Genomic DNA, 17,584 nt, shown 5'->3' on the forward strand with positions numbered 1-17,584 from the left:
GATGGGCCCAGCCACCGAATCCTCCCCAACCCACACTTTCTACTGTCTCACACCCAGCATGCTTTGCTTATCTACATTTCCTGCCTGGCTCCTGTAGGCATCTCTTGTCTATGACCAAATTTATGTATGCACACTCAGTCGTGTCCGACTCTTTGCGACCCGGTGGACTATAGCCCACCAGGCTCCTCTGTCCATGGAGTTTTCCAGGCAAGAATACTTGAGCAGGTTGCCATTTCCTACTTCAGGGCATCTTCCTGACCCAGGAATCAAACCCGTGTCCTTTGTATCTCCTGTGTCTCCTGCAATGGTAGGTGGATTCTTTACCACTGTGACACCTGGGAAGCCCTTGCCATGCTAGTCCATCTTTTTAAATGACACTTACCAAGGCTCTGTAATGACATGGAATATGCTTAGCAGAAATGAAAAAGCAGTTTACAAAATTGAATACAAGCAATCCCAATTGTATAAAAATAAGACACACATCACAACAGCAGTAGTGGTCCACTCTGTGAGACGGGACTGCATACAGGAGATTTTCCCTGGTCCCTCAACCTTTCTATATTTTCCACATTTTCTCTAACAAGCATGTGGTATCTTTAAATGGGAAAAAAATAAAGGTCTGGCAATTCTCTAGGCTAGTCACTGTTCCTTGCAGGAACAGCCCTGCAAGGAGGGGTACCCTGTGGGTACACAGTGCATACTAATACACCTTTAATGAATGCATTCCAACGCAGTGTCCTCTAAGGTCAGATCAGGTAAACACCTGCCAACTGCCTGGCCTGGAGTTCAAGGACTCGGAGTGTCTGAAAGGCAGCCCAAGCCATAGATCACAGAGCCTAGCAGAAAAGCATCGCAACACTCAGACAAGAAGATAAAAGTGACGCCCTATTAACCCGCCCAAACCAAGTTCGTGTGCAGCTTTCTCTCAGGGGAAGCAGCTGTTTCTACTCTGTATCCACCTCATCACCATCAACATGACTCTCTTTCGCAACTGCTGCTAATTGTTCTGAAGGATCAGGACTCCTTGTTTGCCAATCCCTGAACCAATATCAAGAGAGCAAGCTCAACTCTGGGTCTACGCTTCCCATGATGGCCAGTTATCAAAATGGGAATGACACAATTTTCAAAACAAGATTATCCATCTCCAATTGAAAAAATAACATCCCTGGCTGGAGAACTTTTAAAAGGACATGGAATCTGTGTTGAGAGAATAGTTCTATATCTGCTTCTATGTACATAAAATATATCTGGAGGAATGCGCAAGAGCCAGATAACAACACTGGTTGCCTGTAGGGAAAAGAGCTGGGGAGCTCAAGGCCACGAGCCGAAGGGAGGCTTTACAGTGTATATCCTTCTATACCTCTTGAATCATGTAAATATATTACCCAGTCTTAAAATCAAATTAGGGGAGGAAAAAAGATGGAAAATTTTTGTGAAATTAACTAAACTATATCCAGATGTTAAAACTCATTTTCCTTTCATCTATCCACTTTCACTGACCACCATGAATATAATGTAATAGAATGTTTTAACTGATGAACAAGGGCCCTAGGAGTAAAGCTACTTGTTCCCACTTCTTGGGGAAGTGTCATAAAAGAGCTTCTACGAGGTCTACAGCCATGGAGTCTTTAACGTTCTAATGTCAATGTTACGTGTCATGTAGCCTCAGCCATAAAAGGCATTTAGAACAAACATCAAAATAATAGACTAATAATATATATTCTGTTATTACGGGCACTGTTTATAAACATAAGGGAATCTTTTTTTGTAAGCCAGACAGTTGAGTGCTCTGTCTAAACACTTTCAAACTATCTCTTACAGTACATATAAGAGCCACAGCATTTCAAACTGGCACAAATTATTTAAGGGCATTTGAGCAATCAATATCAAAAAACTGAAGGGATTTCCATGACAGTCCAATGGTTAAGATCCCACACATCCAATGCAGGGGGCACAGATTCAAACACTGGCTGGGGAACTAAGATCCTGCATGTCACACAATACAGCTAAAAAATATATATATATACATATATATATAAAAACACTGAAATGCAATACTTGAAATGTAATACTCCCGTGAAACAGCAACTCCATTTCTAGCTACTATTTTAAGGCCATCAGTGAATAACTGAATACACGTGCAAGATGTACATACACCTTTACGTTTATCTCAGCTGCATCTCTGACCACTTAAACACTCATTGATAAGGAACTGGCTAGATTATGACATATCTCTACAATGGGAAATTATGCAATCATTAAGAATGGTAATAAACCTCTAGGTACTTACACAAGGGAAGATGTTCACGACATCTTTTTGGGAGGAAAAAAGCAGGCTACCAAACAGGACAGTTACTATGACGCAATTCATGTCTACATGTGCATGCACAAGCGCAGAGACAGATGTGGAGGAAACTGTGCAAAGACAAGACACACCATTCAAGCATGAACTTGAACATTCAGCAGGTCAGGACTTGAAATTCTGCTCTGCCACTCAGCTATAACATCTTCAGAAAGTTACATTGTCATAGCTTCTTCTATAAAATGGAATTAGTAACACCACCTACCATAAGTAACTGTTATAAGGATTAAGTAAGCTAATAAATGTTAAATGCTCAGTCTAGTCCAAGATGTACAATAAACCCTCAAGAAAGGCAAATAATATTGATCTCTGGGGGTGAGCTTGCAAATTACTGTTTTTGCTTTCTTTGGCCTTTGTGATAAGTATGTGTATTTTGTTTCTTACAATCAAGCGGGGAGATGGCAATAAAAATTTTTTCTTTGGGGGAAAAAGGTCTAGTACCTTGGTTTCAGCCTACGTGTCTTAAGATGACAGACTACTTATCTGGAAAGAAACCTAGAAAGGTCACAGACAAGAAACATGATTACATAAATGCCTGGCATTATGGCAATTACAAATTGCCGCCATGAGCTCCGTCATTTGATGACCCCAACAGGCAAAGAAAGAAAGCATTTATCTAGTGGGGAAAAGAGGCAAAGAAACCAAAACATTCATAAACAATATATTCAAGTCTAGGGGACACTAATTCAGAATCAATGTGGGTCTGGGGCTTCCTTGTATTCAATAGTCACGACTCATTAAGCGCTTAATGTATATACCTCTCCTAATCCTCAAAATCACCTTTTGAGGAATAGGTATTAACCTTATTTTAAAAACAAGGATGGGAGGCTCAGAGAAATGTATTGGCTCAAGGTCACAGCAGTTAAATGGTACAGTCAGGATTCAAAACCAGGTTGTCTTATTGAAAAACTCTAAACTTACTAAACATATACACATGCATATACATGTGCGTCAATATATGCAGAGATTAAAACAATTCAAGTTGTATATACAGTGAACAAATAAATCTTCCTCCTACCCTTGGGGAGATACTTGAAGCATTTGCAAACATTAATATATGATATATTCATGCTTAATATATCTTAACTAATATAAACACTGCTTCCCCACTTTTAAAATTGAGGTGTAAGTAAGTATGTATCATCATTCTCTATCTTACTTTATAGATCTTGGAGAAACCTCCCATTCCTCCAACCCTCACCCCTGTCCCCACCTTTTAAGTAGCTGCTTAGATACCACAGTACAGTTGCCTGATAATGTCTTTGATCAGTCCCCCACTGAGGGAAACTCCAGCAGTTTTCGGTCTTTGCAAAAGTTTTTGGTCAGTGCAACAATGCTGCGGGGAATGTCCTGAGCACTGGGCTTCCCAGGTGGCTCAGTGGTAAAGAATCTGCCTGCCAATGAAGGCAATGCAAGAGAGGAGGGTTTGATCCCTGGGTCTAGAAGATCCCCTGAAGGAGGAAGAGAATACTCCAGTATTCTTGCCTGGAAAATTCCATGGACAGAGGAGCCTGGAGGGCTACAGTCCATAGCGTTGCAAAGAGTTAGACATGACTGAGCATACACCACGAATGAATATACCTTTAACTATATGTGGGGGTTCTTAGCAGAAGCTACTGCTAGAGGTTTAAAGGCTATGCATGTCCTTTTGACAGAGGGCACAGTCTTACCCACTCCCTTGGCTATACCATTTATCCTCCCAACCACAGGGCACCCACCGCCCACACGACCCCAACATTCAGGGCTAATGCTCTGAACTACCACTAAGCTATGAAGCTGGAAGAGCCTGCCTGCCAGGAACTTCTTGTTCCATGTACTGATCCAGCAAAGAAATGAAACAGTCTCTCTGCTTAAAATTTATACTGTGATGTCAGAAACTTCATCAACCAAATACAACATTTGGTCCTTGAGTAGGACTCTTTTCTGGATCTTGATTTGAACAAATTGATTATTAAAAATATATAAGACCATCAAGAAACTTCGAACCCTGAACATCAGATGATGTTAAGGAACTATCATTACTTTTTAGGTGTAAAAACGGTATTTTTTAAAGAAGGTTCTTACTCTTGACAGATACACACAAAAGCATTTTCAGATAAAAGTGACATGCTGTCTGGAACCAAAATAATCAGGGGTGAGGTCAGTGGGGTGGATAAAACATCACAGGTGAACCAGAACTGCCGTGTGCTGATAACTGCTGGACCTGGGTAATGGGTTCACAGTTCATTATACTGTTCTATTTTTATGTATGCTTGAGTTTCCAAAATGGAAAAAAAAACAGATTGCCTTCTGACCAGTGGCACTTTTTTTTTAACTTTTAAGAAAATTTTAACTGTGGTTAAAAAAAAAAACCCACATATTATAAAATGTACCCTCGATACCAGTTTTAAGTGTATAGTTCAGTAATGATATTCACAGTGTTGTGCAACAGATCTCTAGAACTTTTTCATCTTGCCAAACTGAAACTCTATACCTATCAAACAGCAACTCCCCACCTCCCTGTCTCCCCAGCCCCTGGAAACCACCATTCAACCTCATGGTTCATCCGTATTGTAGCATGTGACAAGATCTCTGTCTTTTATAAGGCTAAATAACACCCCATTGTAGTATATACCATATTTTCTTTATCCATTGATATGGCCATGGACATGCGGGCTACTTGCACTTTTTGGCTATTGTCAATAATGCTGTAGTGATGATGAGTGTACACAATGACTTGTCCTTTTAATCAGACAGCCAGGCAGCTGGGCAGAGAGCCACAGCAAATTCTGTATTTGAAGGAGGGAGGTGGCCTGGAATAACAAAAAAGAGGTTCAGACACACCAGGGATTGAAACCCAGTCCAACCATTCCCAGCTCTGGGACTCCATGCAAGTTCCCTCACCCCTCTGAGCCTATTTCCTCCTCTGCAAAATGGGACTATCATGAATGCCTGGCTACTTGGGGTTGTGTGAGGATCAGAGGAGGACAGGCATGATGATGCCTGGCCCACAGGAGGTGCCTCTGCCCTGACCCAATTTACGGGAGTAAAAAACCTTGGAGATTGGAGAGAGAAGCAACATGACAGACTGAGATAATCAGCAGCAAAGTAAGCAGAAACCAGGGTGACCTGGCTCCAAAGTTCATGGCCTTTTTTCCACACCAGCATGTCCTAAATGTCAGTCACCTGACTTCACAGTTTTTGCCATATCCATACACTACCTGTACTATTATTGAGTTAAGGTTTTGCATTAAACCTACTTTTAACACACGTTTCTTTTTATAAGAAACTTTCTATCACTACCATAAATGGAAAACCAGTATCACTTGTTGTAAAAGGAAGGTAACTGAAAATAAATATAAGGACACACAACAGTGTTACTAAATTCAAACTAAATAACTGCAGCTTACCTAAGGCCCCAGAACTGATCTCTCTCGGTTAGAAAGGGAACTTAGCACACGTTAAGAAAGACTGGAACCACATACTCTTCTTGACATAGTCAGAAGAGCCAAAAGAGTTTCAGAAGGAATAACTCTCAAAGTGTCAACTCAACAGAATTTAGGATGTTGTATCGGAGAGTCACCTAAAATCTTCCCCCGTCCCACCTGGTTTAACCCCTAGAATCTAATCCCATCTAAATCCTCAAAATCAGAGTCCCATTATCAACATCTCTGGTGATTCTGGTGTGTACATTAATGTCAGAGCAGCTGCCTACATATGCTACCTTTATAGTAAACAGTTTCCAAAGTTGATCAAACAGAATATCCCATAAATCACAGGATGTTTCAGTAATATAATGAATTGGCTACATTTTAAAAATTCCTTTCTGGAAGTCCATCAAAAATATCATGGTTCACTGTCTGATTCCATAAAGACATGCTTGCTCTCACAGCTCATCCACTGCACAAAACTGATAACGTACATATAGTATTTCTGGTTAATGTCACCAGCCAATAGTCTGTTCAGAGAATGAAAGGTTTAGATGTTAAAGTCTCATGTTCTGAGTCCTACTCACAAGGAATTCTGTATCAAAAAGAAAAACAGGGACTTCACTGTAGTCCAGGGGCTAAGACTCCATGCTCTCAATGCAGGGGGCCCAGGTTCAATCTCTGGTCAGGAAACTAGATCCCACATGCCACAACTAAAAATTCTGCGTGCTACAATGAAGATTGAAGATCCTGTGTACCGCAACCAAGACCTGGTGCAGTCAAATAATTAGGTAAAAGAAAGAAAAACAGATTAAGGAAACAGCAAAGAAGGCTGACAAAAATTATTAAAAGATACCTTATGGTATGTGAATTATATCTCAGGAAGCTTTTTTTTTTTTAAAGATATCTTTAGAGGGTCCTAATCAAATTTTAAGAAGGAAAAGGTACAGTTTTCCTTTTGAACTTTATAAAGTTCTAACTTTCCCTAAACTAATTTATTTAGAATTGTTCTCTAATGAGGCTGGCAGAGAAGCAAAGATGCTCACCACAGCACTATATGTGATTATTAAAAGCCAGAAACATCATCAGTGCCCACTGCTAGGGAAAGTTTACTAGTTCAATATTAGTAAACATGAAAATACGGAAAAATGGTTATGAAACGTTAAATGAACATCTCCAAATGCAAAACTGGAAATACACATTGAGAGCAACTATCTGAAAAGACAACTGCAAGTGGACCAGTAAGCTGAAACTGAATCAGAATACCTTTTTCAAAGGCAATCCCTCCCCACTGAACTATTAATGTCTGCCTTTTCAACTTTGTTTAGACACTATCTTGTTAAAAACATTATTTAGGAGGCTGCCTTTACAATTACTTTTTTTTTTTTTTAACAAGGAAAGGATCCAGTTTAAAGAAATCACAAGGGGACTTGCCTGGGGGTCCAGTGGTTAAGACTTTGCCTTCCACTGCAGGGGGTATGCGGAGAAGGCAATGGCACCCTACTCCAGTACTCTTGCCTGGAAAATCCCATGGACAGAGGAGCCTGGTGGGCTGTAGTCCATGGGGTTGCTAAGAGTCAGACACGACTGAGCGACTTCACTTTCACTTTTCACTCTCATGCATTGGAGAAGGAAATGGCAACCCATTCCAGTGTTCTTGCCTGGAGAATCCCAGGGACGGGGAGCCTGGTGGGCTGCCGTCTATGGGGTCACACAGAGTTGGACACGACTGAAGCGACTTAGCAGCAGCAGGAGCAGCAGGGGGTACGGGTTCAATCCCTAGTCCGGGAACTAAGTTCCCATATGCCTCCAGGTCAAAGAACCAAAACATAAAATTCAGAAACAATACTGCAACAAGTTCAATAAAAACTTAAAAAATGATCCTCATTAAAAAAAAAACAAACAAACTTGGACTTCCCTGGTGGTACAGTGGATGAGAATTCGCCTGCCAATGCAGAGGACATGGGTTCGATCCCTGCTCCAGGAAGATTCCATGTGACATGGAGCAACTATGGAAGCCCGTTGCCTAGAGCCTGTGCTCTGCAACAAGAGACGCCACCACCATGAGAAGCCTGAGCACCACGACTAGAGAGGAGCCTCCACTCTCAGCAACTAGAGAAAGCTTGTGAACAGCAAAGAAAACCCACCGCAACCAAAATATTATTTTAATTTTAAAAACATCATCAGAAACGTAAATACAAACTTATGCAAAGATAATCTTTAAGACGTTCACTGTAGCATTACTCATAGCATTAAGTATTGAAACCAGCCTAAACGACAATGATTAGGGAAACAGGTGAGAACTGCATATCCATGAGATAAAACACATTTAGGAATGCATTTTCCTTTGGACAGTAAGATGATTTAACAGGTAGTTATTTCTGGGTGAATCTTAGTTAATCTTTTTAGGATTTTCCTCATTTTTCCTCAGTGGACATTATTTTTATAGTCAGGGGGAAAAATATTAAAAAAAAAATGCTGACAATTGAAGAAATAAGGAGGGAAAAACACCATGTATTTCTTGGGCTAGAATCTAACCTGCTATTGCAGATCTTGCAAAACCCGTAACTATTTCCACCAAGAACTATCTTCTTGCGGTTATCTTAAGTAACTCAAGCTGACGTTTTAGCTTATCTGGATGGAATCTTTTATGATTTACTAGCTAGACTTTTTTGCTTAGGTTATTAAATGTGTTCTAAAGTAATGATTACTGCAGTCCCCTATGCTGCTGGAGACAGTACTATGAGCTTTAGCCTCTGTTTAATTTATATCACACGTGAAAGCCTCAAAGCAAGTCCTTCCAGAAACCAGTGCTGAAGGGGATGAAGGACCCCAGGGTGGGTAACAGCATGTCCAGTCTCAGCTCCCAAGAATCTATTACGACTTCTATTTCACTTGGACCCACTTCCATTTCTACACTATGTTCGAATATGACAAAATGCAACTGCTGCAAATATCTTGCCAAAAATTATAAAAATAAAACCACACCCACCACAATTATCACTGATGCTCTCTAATGCAAACTATGATTTAAATAAACCAGCATACTAAAGATAGACGTGCCTGTGTGTGAAGCGCTCTCCGTCTGCTATCAGTGTAACAAAGTGAGGAGACACAGTGTGTCACCAAGACTAACTGAGCCTTAAACAAGAACATCCCAAGCAGCAATGCAGATGTCTGTGCTGATAAGATGAGCTGACAGTAAGGATCTCTGACTGCCAAGACAGAGCTCTCAAAGCCCCACCCTGGAAGGCCTGGGAGAAAGCACTGCATCAAGTCACCAAGGAAAAGGAAAAGATTACCCAACTCAAAGCTGTCTTTCAGGCAGCGCTGGAAGAGCCTTGGAAGACCACCCCATGTCCATTTTGCCTATACAGATACTGAGGGCCAGAGATGCTGAGTTACTTGCCTTGGGTAACACAGCAAATGGCAGAATTGTGCTTATAATTCATGTCTCCACCCAGATCCCGCTGCCTTTTCACATCAGAATTTCCTGTGATGGTACAGGCTTTGATCAAGAACTCTTTCTAAGATTGCAGAGATAAGGGGATATAGAAAAGAAAATCCCACCCAGCAGACAGGGAGAGCTGAGGCTCAACAAAGGGAATCTTTTGCAATTAGTCAGCTGGTGGCATAGGACTTTAGCCAGCTTCTCCTCATTGGTACAGATGTTATCACCAGAATCTAGAAGCAGTTCAGGCCTGAATGAATCAGAATACAAGCTCACAGTGCCTACCTGCTTCATGTTTCAGGCCTGAGTTAAAGCTAAGAAGAGGGACAGGTAGCCTATCTCACCAATCAGGTTATCTGTCTGATGCCTGCCAGTCAAGTAATTGACATCCAGAATTATATTCAAACACCAAGGGTTTTCCCCCTGATTTCTTCAGTCATTCTATGAAGTCCCTTTTCCTTCATCAGCATTTGAAGTTAGTCACCCAGGTACAAAAGGGAAAGAAAGGCCTTTGACAAGACATCAGGGAGGTGCTGCCCACCTGAAAAACAGATGAATAAGGAGTGGCTGAAGAGCAGTAGACGCGGGGTCAGCAGGCTTGGGTAAGTTATTTGACTTTTCTGTGCCTCTACTTTCCTCTTCTGGAAAATGGGATTCATAACAGTACTCAGTTACCAGGCTGCTGTGAGGACTAAACGAGACAATGCATGTAAAGAAAGGACAGCATTTGGATCAATAAATGTGAGATATTCCTGTTACAGGTATACCTTGGAGATACTGCAGATTTGGCTCTGGACAACTATAATAAAGCAAATCTCGGAATAAAGCAGGTCACACAAATTTTTTGGTACCCCAGAGCATATAAAAGTTATGTTTACACTATACTGTTGTCTGTTAAGTGTGCAAGAGTATTATGTCTAATGAAATAATGCAATTGTTTAATTAAAATGCAATTGTTAATGTAAAAATACTTTATTGCCCCAAAAAATGTTAACCATCACCTGACAACGCAGGGTTGCCACAAACCTTCAAATTGTAAAAAATGCAGTATCTGTGAAGCACAATAAAACAAGGAAAGCCTGTACTTCTATTACCATTATGTCTGGTTAAGTCCTAGTTTTGTGACTTATTACTGAAGAGGTGCATCACCAGCATTAATGGACCCAGAAAACACCCTGGGGGTGCGCATCTTGGTAAAATGCAGACTGGTTGACTATATCTAGACATAAATTCTACATTTCTAATAAGCTCTCAGGGCACATGGGTGCCTTGATCATACAGAACAGCCCTGGACCAACAAGGATCTAGCTAGCCCTGCACCTACCAAGTATCTAATATTATTGACCAAAATGAATGCTCTCTCAATGCTTCATCTGTAAACTAGCTAAAATGCATGTGCCACATGATCTCAACTAACTAAACATTAGTACACAAGAATGTGCAGGAAAGAGCATTCTAAACTGAAAACAAAGCTAGACAAGCGGAGGTGGTAAATTATTAGTCTTACTATTCACAGTGCTGAATCTACAACATTGTGAAGTCTAAATTTACCAAGGCAGTTATTAGCATAAATGAAAAGGCAGCTCAAATTCCCTTGCTTGGAAGAGATACTCCATTCAAGGATGCTCTAGGAATTCTAGCAGAACACAACAGCTTCTCAAGGGATTCCCAAATCAAAAGCTCTGAAACTTTAGAAATGTCATTTGATGGCCAAGAAAGAACCACTATGGCAGGCAGACTGGCCATTTGAGGCACTGAACTTCACAAGTGATTCCATTCTGTCTCCCAGAGTTGGCCAGCCTTCCCCCAGGAACCTTCATCAGCAAAGATCTTGAGTTAGGACAGCAACGCCAACAGCAATGAAACAGATGGGCACTGCCCTGGCACAGCCTGTACCTGCCACTCCACAAGCTGGCAAAGAGCCAGACTTCAAGAACAGTAGGGCTTCTGATGTCCTGGGGGGGCTTCAAACAGATGCACCTGGCTGTCTATCCTGTAGGATCTCCTCCCCAGAGGCTCTAAGTGGGATGTTTATACCTTGTGCCTCTCCTCCAAGGGTTCACGGGAACCAGAGCTAATTCTTCCACACAGGGCACCTTACCAAAAAGCTGTCTTATCATTTTCAAGGCAGATGGCACCAGCAACATCTACCTAATTGCTCAGGCCAAAAACTCAGAAATCATCTATGATTCCTTGCCCTCAACCACCATCCCGCTGGTTTCACCTCCACAACACATCCCCAATCCATCCTCTCATACCATCTCTACTGCCAACACCCTAGAAAGCCACCATCACCTCTCACTTGGCCTCTGAGCGACTGTCCAGGCTGCCATTCTTATACCTCTTAAAATTCACTGGCCACAGAGGCCAAAGTGATTTTTAAAAAACACAAAACAGATCATATCACTTCCTTCTTAAAGCCTTCAATGCTTTCCCATTGCTTCTGGAATAAAAGCCCACCTCTGTGCTCTGGGCTACAGGCCTGCAGGACCTGAAGCCTCACCCCCACCCATCCCCCACATGCCCACTTGCTCTGGCCACTCTGAGTCTTCTTTTGGTTCCCAGAATTTACCAAGCTTATTCCCACCTAAGAGGCTTTACCCCTGCTCTTCTGCCATTTTCAAATGGCTGGCCACAAATCTCAGCAAAAATGTCATCATCCTAGAGTAACCTTCTTGGACCACCCAGTTTAAGTGGCAGCACCCCCATGGAGAAGTTACTCTCTATGACACACTGTTTTACTGTTTTCAGAGTACTTATTTCCATTCATTTACCGGTTTCTTCTTCTGATACTGCCATTAGAATGGAAGCTGCATATTAGCAAGGACCTCACCTACCTCTTGACCATCACAGCTCCAGGCTAGAACTGCACCGGACACACCACGTGTTCAGCAAGTGAATGAAACTGAGCCAGTAGGGCGAGAGCACTGAACTTGCAGTCAGAAGGCCTGGAGGTCAACGTGAAATGGGCCACCCACTAGCAGCCTGGCTTCTTACCTCAGGTCCCTCAACTGCAAAATGGGAATCTCAATCTGCACCTTCCTGTCCTCACAGGGTTACTGATAGACCAAATGAGTGAAGACACATTTAAGCATTCTTGTAAACCATTAGGCACCATAAAGAGGGCACTGTATTATTAACCAGCACAACAGAAGGTTCTTTCTCAGAGACCCATAAATCAGTGGATAAAGGGCTTAGAGAGCAAGCCAAGAATTCTAGCCCAGGCACCCAACAGAAACCTAAGGACACAAGAGATGTGAAACCACATCTTTACACCAAGGAGGGGAAAACACAAGACATGAACTCACATCAAATTCAATTGAAATGCTAGTGATATGCAAATTAAGCTCCGAGGTCCTTGAAGAATGTGGAGTTGGGGCTGATCTCCACATGCCCCACGTGCTTGGCAAATAGGATTTGGTAAACATTTACTGAACTGCGAGTCCGACAACCAGACCTGGCATCTGACCATCAGCTTTCGTTTTTCTTTGCAATCCATTCTGACATGGGATTACAGGTTCCTGGGGCAACCCTGTAACAGTGACATTTACACCATACTATGATAGCTACTGTTTCATGAATTCAGTGACCCTGTGAAGTTGACAAGACCTAGTATCATCAGCATATGCTTTAATTTATTCATTCACTAACCATCATTGGAATATAAAGCATAATTCAGGTTATTTAGGCTGCTGCTGCTGCTGCTGCTAAGTCGCTTCAGTTGTGTCTGACTCTGTGTGACCCCATAGATGGCAGCCCACCAGGCTCCCCGTCCCTGGGATTCTCCAGGCAAGAACACTGGAGTGGGTTGCCATTTCCTTCTCCAGTGCATGAAAGTGAAAAGTGAAAGTGAAGTCGCTCAGTCGTGTCCGACTCTTAGCGACCCCATGGACTGCAGCCTACCAGGCTCCTCCATCCATGGGATTTTCCAGGCAAGAGTACTGGAGTGGGGTGCCATTGCCTTCTCTGTTATTTAGGCTATGTTAGGCCTAAATAACAATAGCTAATGCTTACCAAAACTGCCAGGCACTTCACATGTATTAGGCATACATAAATCCTCACAACAGCCATGGATAGTGGATACTATTATTACCCTACTTTTCCAGATGCTGAAACTGTAGCACAAAGAGCTAAAGCAAATTACTCAGTGGCACACAACTTAGAAGCAGCAGAGCCAAGATTTGAAGCCAGGCAGCTTCATTCCATGCTTTTAAACCACTAGCATGCCATCAGAATTGCACAATAGCACTAAAACGACCCATTAGCTTACTCCTCTCATTTTAAAGAGGAGGGGTCAGGAGGACAGAGAAACCCCTTTAAACATTCCAACTCTGTTCTGAAGTTCACACTTTGATGGTATCTATTTAACTGAAGCTTTATGTAAGATCTTGTTTCCTCGTCAGTGGAAGAAAAGCCTCTAGCCACAGCAGTCAGAAGGAACAAAAGAACCGCTGAGAAATCAGAGATATCAGGGTACGGAGAAGAAAATACAGGATTTACCTGGAAGTGTGTCCAGCTCCATCACTTAATAGGTATAAAATTCTTAGGCAAGTCATTCACTTTTCTTAGCCTCAGTTTCCTCATCTTCGAAATGGAGATGACATCACCACCTACCTGGCAAAGTCTATGTGAAGATTAAATGAGATAATATACCTGAAAAGTGCTTCTTAATCATATACAGCTGACCCTCAGTATTTGCGGGGAATTGGTTGCAGGAGCCCCAGTGGATACCAAAATCCATGGATGTTCAAGTTCTTTATACATAAAGGTGAAGTACATAACTTCGTTTAAAAAAAATCGCATCCACACAGTTCAAACTTGTGTTGTTTAAGGGCCAATCACACTTGGAAATAGCTATTACTGTTTCAAGCACTTCTCAAAAGACAGAAACATAACTCTTTGTCTTCTGGAAGAGTCAACAAGACCTAAGTAAAAAAATAAAACCATAACCTCAACTATCAACAAGGACTTGACCCCAGGGTTTCCCCCACCAGGACTATTTTGCATAAATCCACACCACCTCCCTTGCTCTTAGCAGAATGAAGAAGTAAAACTGAGAGGGGATGTCAACAAGGGAATACATCCATATGAGCTGGTGCACTACATACCTAAACCCTACCTGTCTCAAAGTCAACCCCTCCAGGAAGCTTTACTCAAACCACCCCACATGCCTCCTAACAGCTTGTTGAGCACTTACTATGTGCCAAGCTACTTGACATACCCGTCTTACTGATTCCCACTGCAGTTCATTAACGCATTTTACAGATAAGAAAAGAAGGCTCAGAGATTAACTTGCCCAAGCCAACACCATTACTAAGTGGAGATGCAGAGTCTCAAATCCAGACACTCGGACTTCAAGTTGGACTCTTGGCCCTTCTCCTCCCCACTGAGGGAACTTCCAGCATACACGGCTCAATATCTTAAACACTCCGAGCAGCAAGTGTTAGGACCCCACTGGGCAAACAGGTCAACTGAGGCCAAGAGGGAAAGGGACTTGCCCAAGGTCACACAGTGAGCCAGGGGCAGCGCCAAGATTTGGACCCCAAGCTTTCCCTTTCCCACCTCCCTTACCGCTTCCCCTCTCCCTCCCGCTTCTCCCCAGAGCTCCGTCTCTGACTTCCACCCCTCGCGGCCGGGTCTAGGATCGGGCCGCACTCCCGCTTGGGGGAGAAGGGGACGAGGCCGTCCGGACTGCCTGAAGATGCCCAGGAGGCAGGGCAGAAGATGCTCCCGCTGCCGGAGCTGCAAAGCCTGTCGGTGGTGCCGCCGCGGGCCTCCAAGGGAAGATACCATGCGGCGGAAAGATCGGCCCTGCCCAGCAGCCCTGCGGCTCCACCCCGACTCACCTGCAGCCCGAGCTGAAAGCGGGCGGCTGCGGGGGCGGCGGCGAGCCGTAGGCTCAGCCGTTGGCTCAGCCGTTCCCCGCTGCCCCGGATGGGGAGAGAAAGAGGCCGCTCACTTCCTTAGTAACCGGCTCGGCGACCTACTTCCTTAGCAACCAGTGTCAATTTCAATAACTTTATTGAGGCACGAATGACGGTCATTGACAGTCTGTCAGGCAGGGCAGGGAGGGGCCGGGCCCTGCCAGGTACTGGCCCTTAGTAGGTACCCAAGACCCTTCGGTCCTTTCACCCATCTAAGGGGGTGTAAGACGAGCGATACACGGTCTGACTCCGCCTGCTAGTATCTCGTGCCTCAGTTTCTCCATCTGTAAAATGTAACGCACTGGCTTTGTTGCGCCCTTTGGCCTTTTCTAAAGTGCTTTCATGTCTCAAACTCCCATTTAGAGTCCAACAGACCACTCAACCAAAAATTTAACAATCATTCCTGTCCCTTCTTTCTCCTTCGCATGCCCCTCCCACCCCATTAAGTCAGTCACCGCGTCTCTTATTTAGAGTGTGTATGTGCATGCGTTAGTCGCTCAGTCGTGTCCGACTCTGCGACCCCGTGGACTGTAGCCAGCCAGGCTCCTCTGTCCTTGGAATTCTCCAGGCAGTTCTCCAGGCAAACTCTGGAGTGGGTTGCCATTCCCTTCTCCAGGGGATCTTCCTGACCCAGGGATCAAATCTGGTCTCCTGCATTGCATGCAGATTCTTTATCGTCTGAACCAGTACCTCTCAAATATTTCTCCTATCCACCTTTCTCTATCCCCAGTGCCATCACATCAGGCCAGGTGTTGCCCTCATCTCTAGCCTCCCTGACATAGTTAAGCTCTACTCCTACTCCTGTGTCCAGCCCTGACCTCCCAATCTATTTTCCACAAGGTGGCCAAAGTGATCATTTTAAAGCAGATTGGGTCACATTATGCTCAATACCATTTAATGGACTTCCATTTCTTTCAAAATCAAGTCCAAAGCCCTTACTACTTTCTACAGAATCAGTAAAACTCCGTTCTAGCCACGTTCGCCTCTAAGGCCAGGTTCCATACCCCCTCCCCCAGGAACTCGACCTGCTGTTACCCACTGCCACATACTGTTGTATCTGCCATGCTTGGTCCATAGTAGGTGCTCGATAAATACGTGGGGTCTGTACATGCTCAGTCATGTCCAACTCTTTGCCACCCCATGGACTGTGGTCTTCCAGGCTCCTCTGCTCATGGAATTTTCCAGACAAGAACACTGGAGAAGGTTGCCATTTCCTACTCCAGGGTATCTTTCCTGACCCAGGGATCAAACCCTTGTCTCAGATGTCTCCTGCATTGGCAAATGGATTCTTTACCACTAGTGCCATCTGGGAAGCTCTGAATACCTGTTCGCCACCCTACACCCTACCTTTGTCTAATATGGCAAATATTGCTACTTGCTCCCCTCACATTATTTTCTGGCTCCTAAACACACAATTAGACAACATTTCCCAACCTTCCCGGTGGTTCAGACCAAGTTCTGGCCAGATGAATATGATATATGCCATTCTCAGGCCTAACCCATAAAAACCTCTCATATAATTGTTTATACTTACTCAGCTATAAGGTGAAGGACTTTAAAGGACTTGAAAGTGAAGGACTTAAAGGCTCTAGGAGATGGCTGAGTTGCAGAATAGGAGGAATCTGGATCAATGAGACACTTCTTAGTAGACAGCTGTCCAAACTAGACAAGAAAATAAACTTTTACTAGATTCTGCTACTGAGACAAGGAGAATTTTTGTTACAGCAGTTAGCTGGCCCCAACTAAGATACCAGACTCTGAGTCATCCTTTGGGTCCTTATTTCCCTTCACATGTTAACCTACTCTATGTGCCTACCCAGCATTATTCAATATAGTTAAGTCAATGAATCATGTTTACCCTATAATAACTACAAACACTGTTTCTACTGAACCCAATAATGTGGGTTTATGTTTTATTTCTTCCACACTTTTTCATTTGTTCTCTTTGTAGCGATTGCTATTTTTTTCTATACGTCTTAAACTTCTTTAGAAATTGTGTCTTCAACTTCTATTAGAAATTGTGTTTAATGGACTGAGCTAATTTTCTCATTGTTTTTCTCTTTCATCCCTCTTTTTGGCTTTTTTTGTTCTACTCTCTGGGAGATTTCCTCAACTTTAGCATCCATTTCTTCTACGAAAGGATTCTGGGCTCACCTTTCAGTTATCAATATTCCTCTCTGCAGACGTTAGATCGTAACTTCCTCCTCCCGTTAAAGTCAGTACTTCTCCTCTGTCTCTGTCTGCCGTAAGTCTGCCAAAATTTCTGGACCACTGATGTCTGCATCCTCTTCTATTCACATTGTGGGCTGATACATTTTTTATTCCTTACTGTCATATAAGCAGGAGTCAAGGAGAAAAAGAAATCAATCAATACTAGATGTCTATATTTATAATTTTAAAAAAACAGGTACATAAGGAGTATAAATAGCTAGTTCAGAGA

At 43.0% G+C, this 17,584-nt stretch overlaps 1 protein-coding gene across 7 annotated transcripts in view; it reads right to left on the reverse strand.

Moving 5' to 3' along the window:
* Nucleotides 1-15,162, reverse strand: part of KIF3B (kinesin family member 3B) — a 40,314-nt gene extending 25,152 nt beyond the window's left edge. Inside the window, exons 1-3 of one of the 7 annotated variants that reach the window (XM_010841725.1) lie at nt 15,067-15,162; nt 13,721-13,844; nt 9,762-9,861 (exon numbers count right to left, since the gene is read on the reverse strand). The gene's annotated coding sequence lies outside the window, so the exon portion shown is untranslated. The other 6 variants (XM_010841724.1, XM_010841728.1, XM_010841723.1 and 3 more) reach the window with 6 other exon arrangements.
* Between the last annotated feature and the right edge of the window lie 2,422 nt (nt 15,163-17,584).

The sequence above is a fragment of the Bison bison genome, unplaced genomic scaffold (genome assembly GCF_000754665.1).
Source record: "Bison bison bison isolate TAMUID 2011002044 unplaced genomic scaffold, Bison_UMD1.0 scf7180017864167, whole genome shotgun sequence".
NCBI lineage: Eukaryota > Metazoa > Chordata > Mammalia > Artiodactyla > Bovidae > Bison > Bison bison.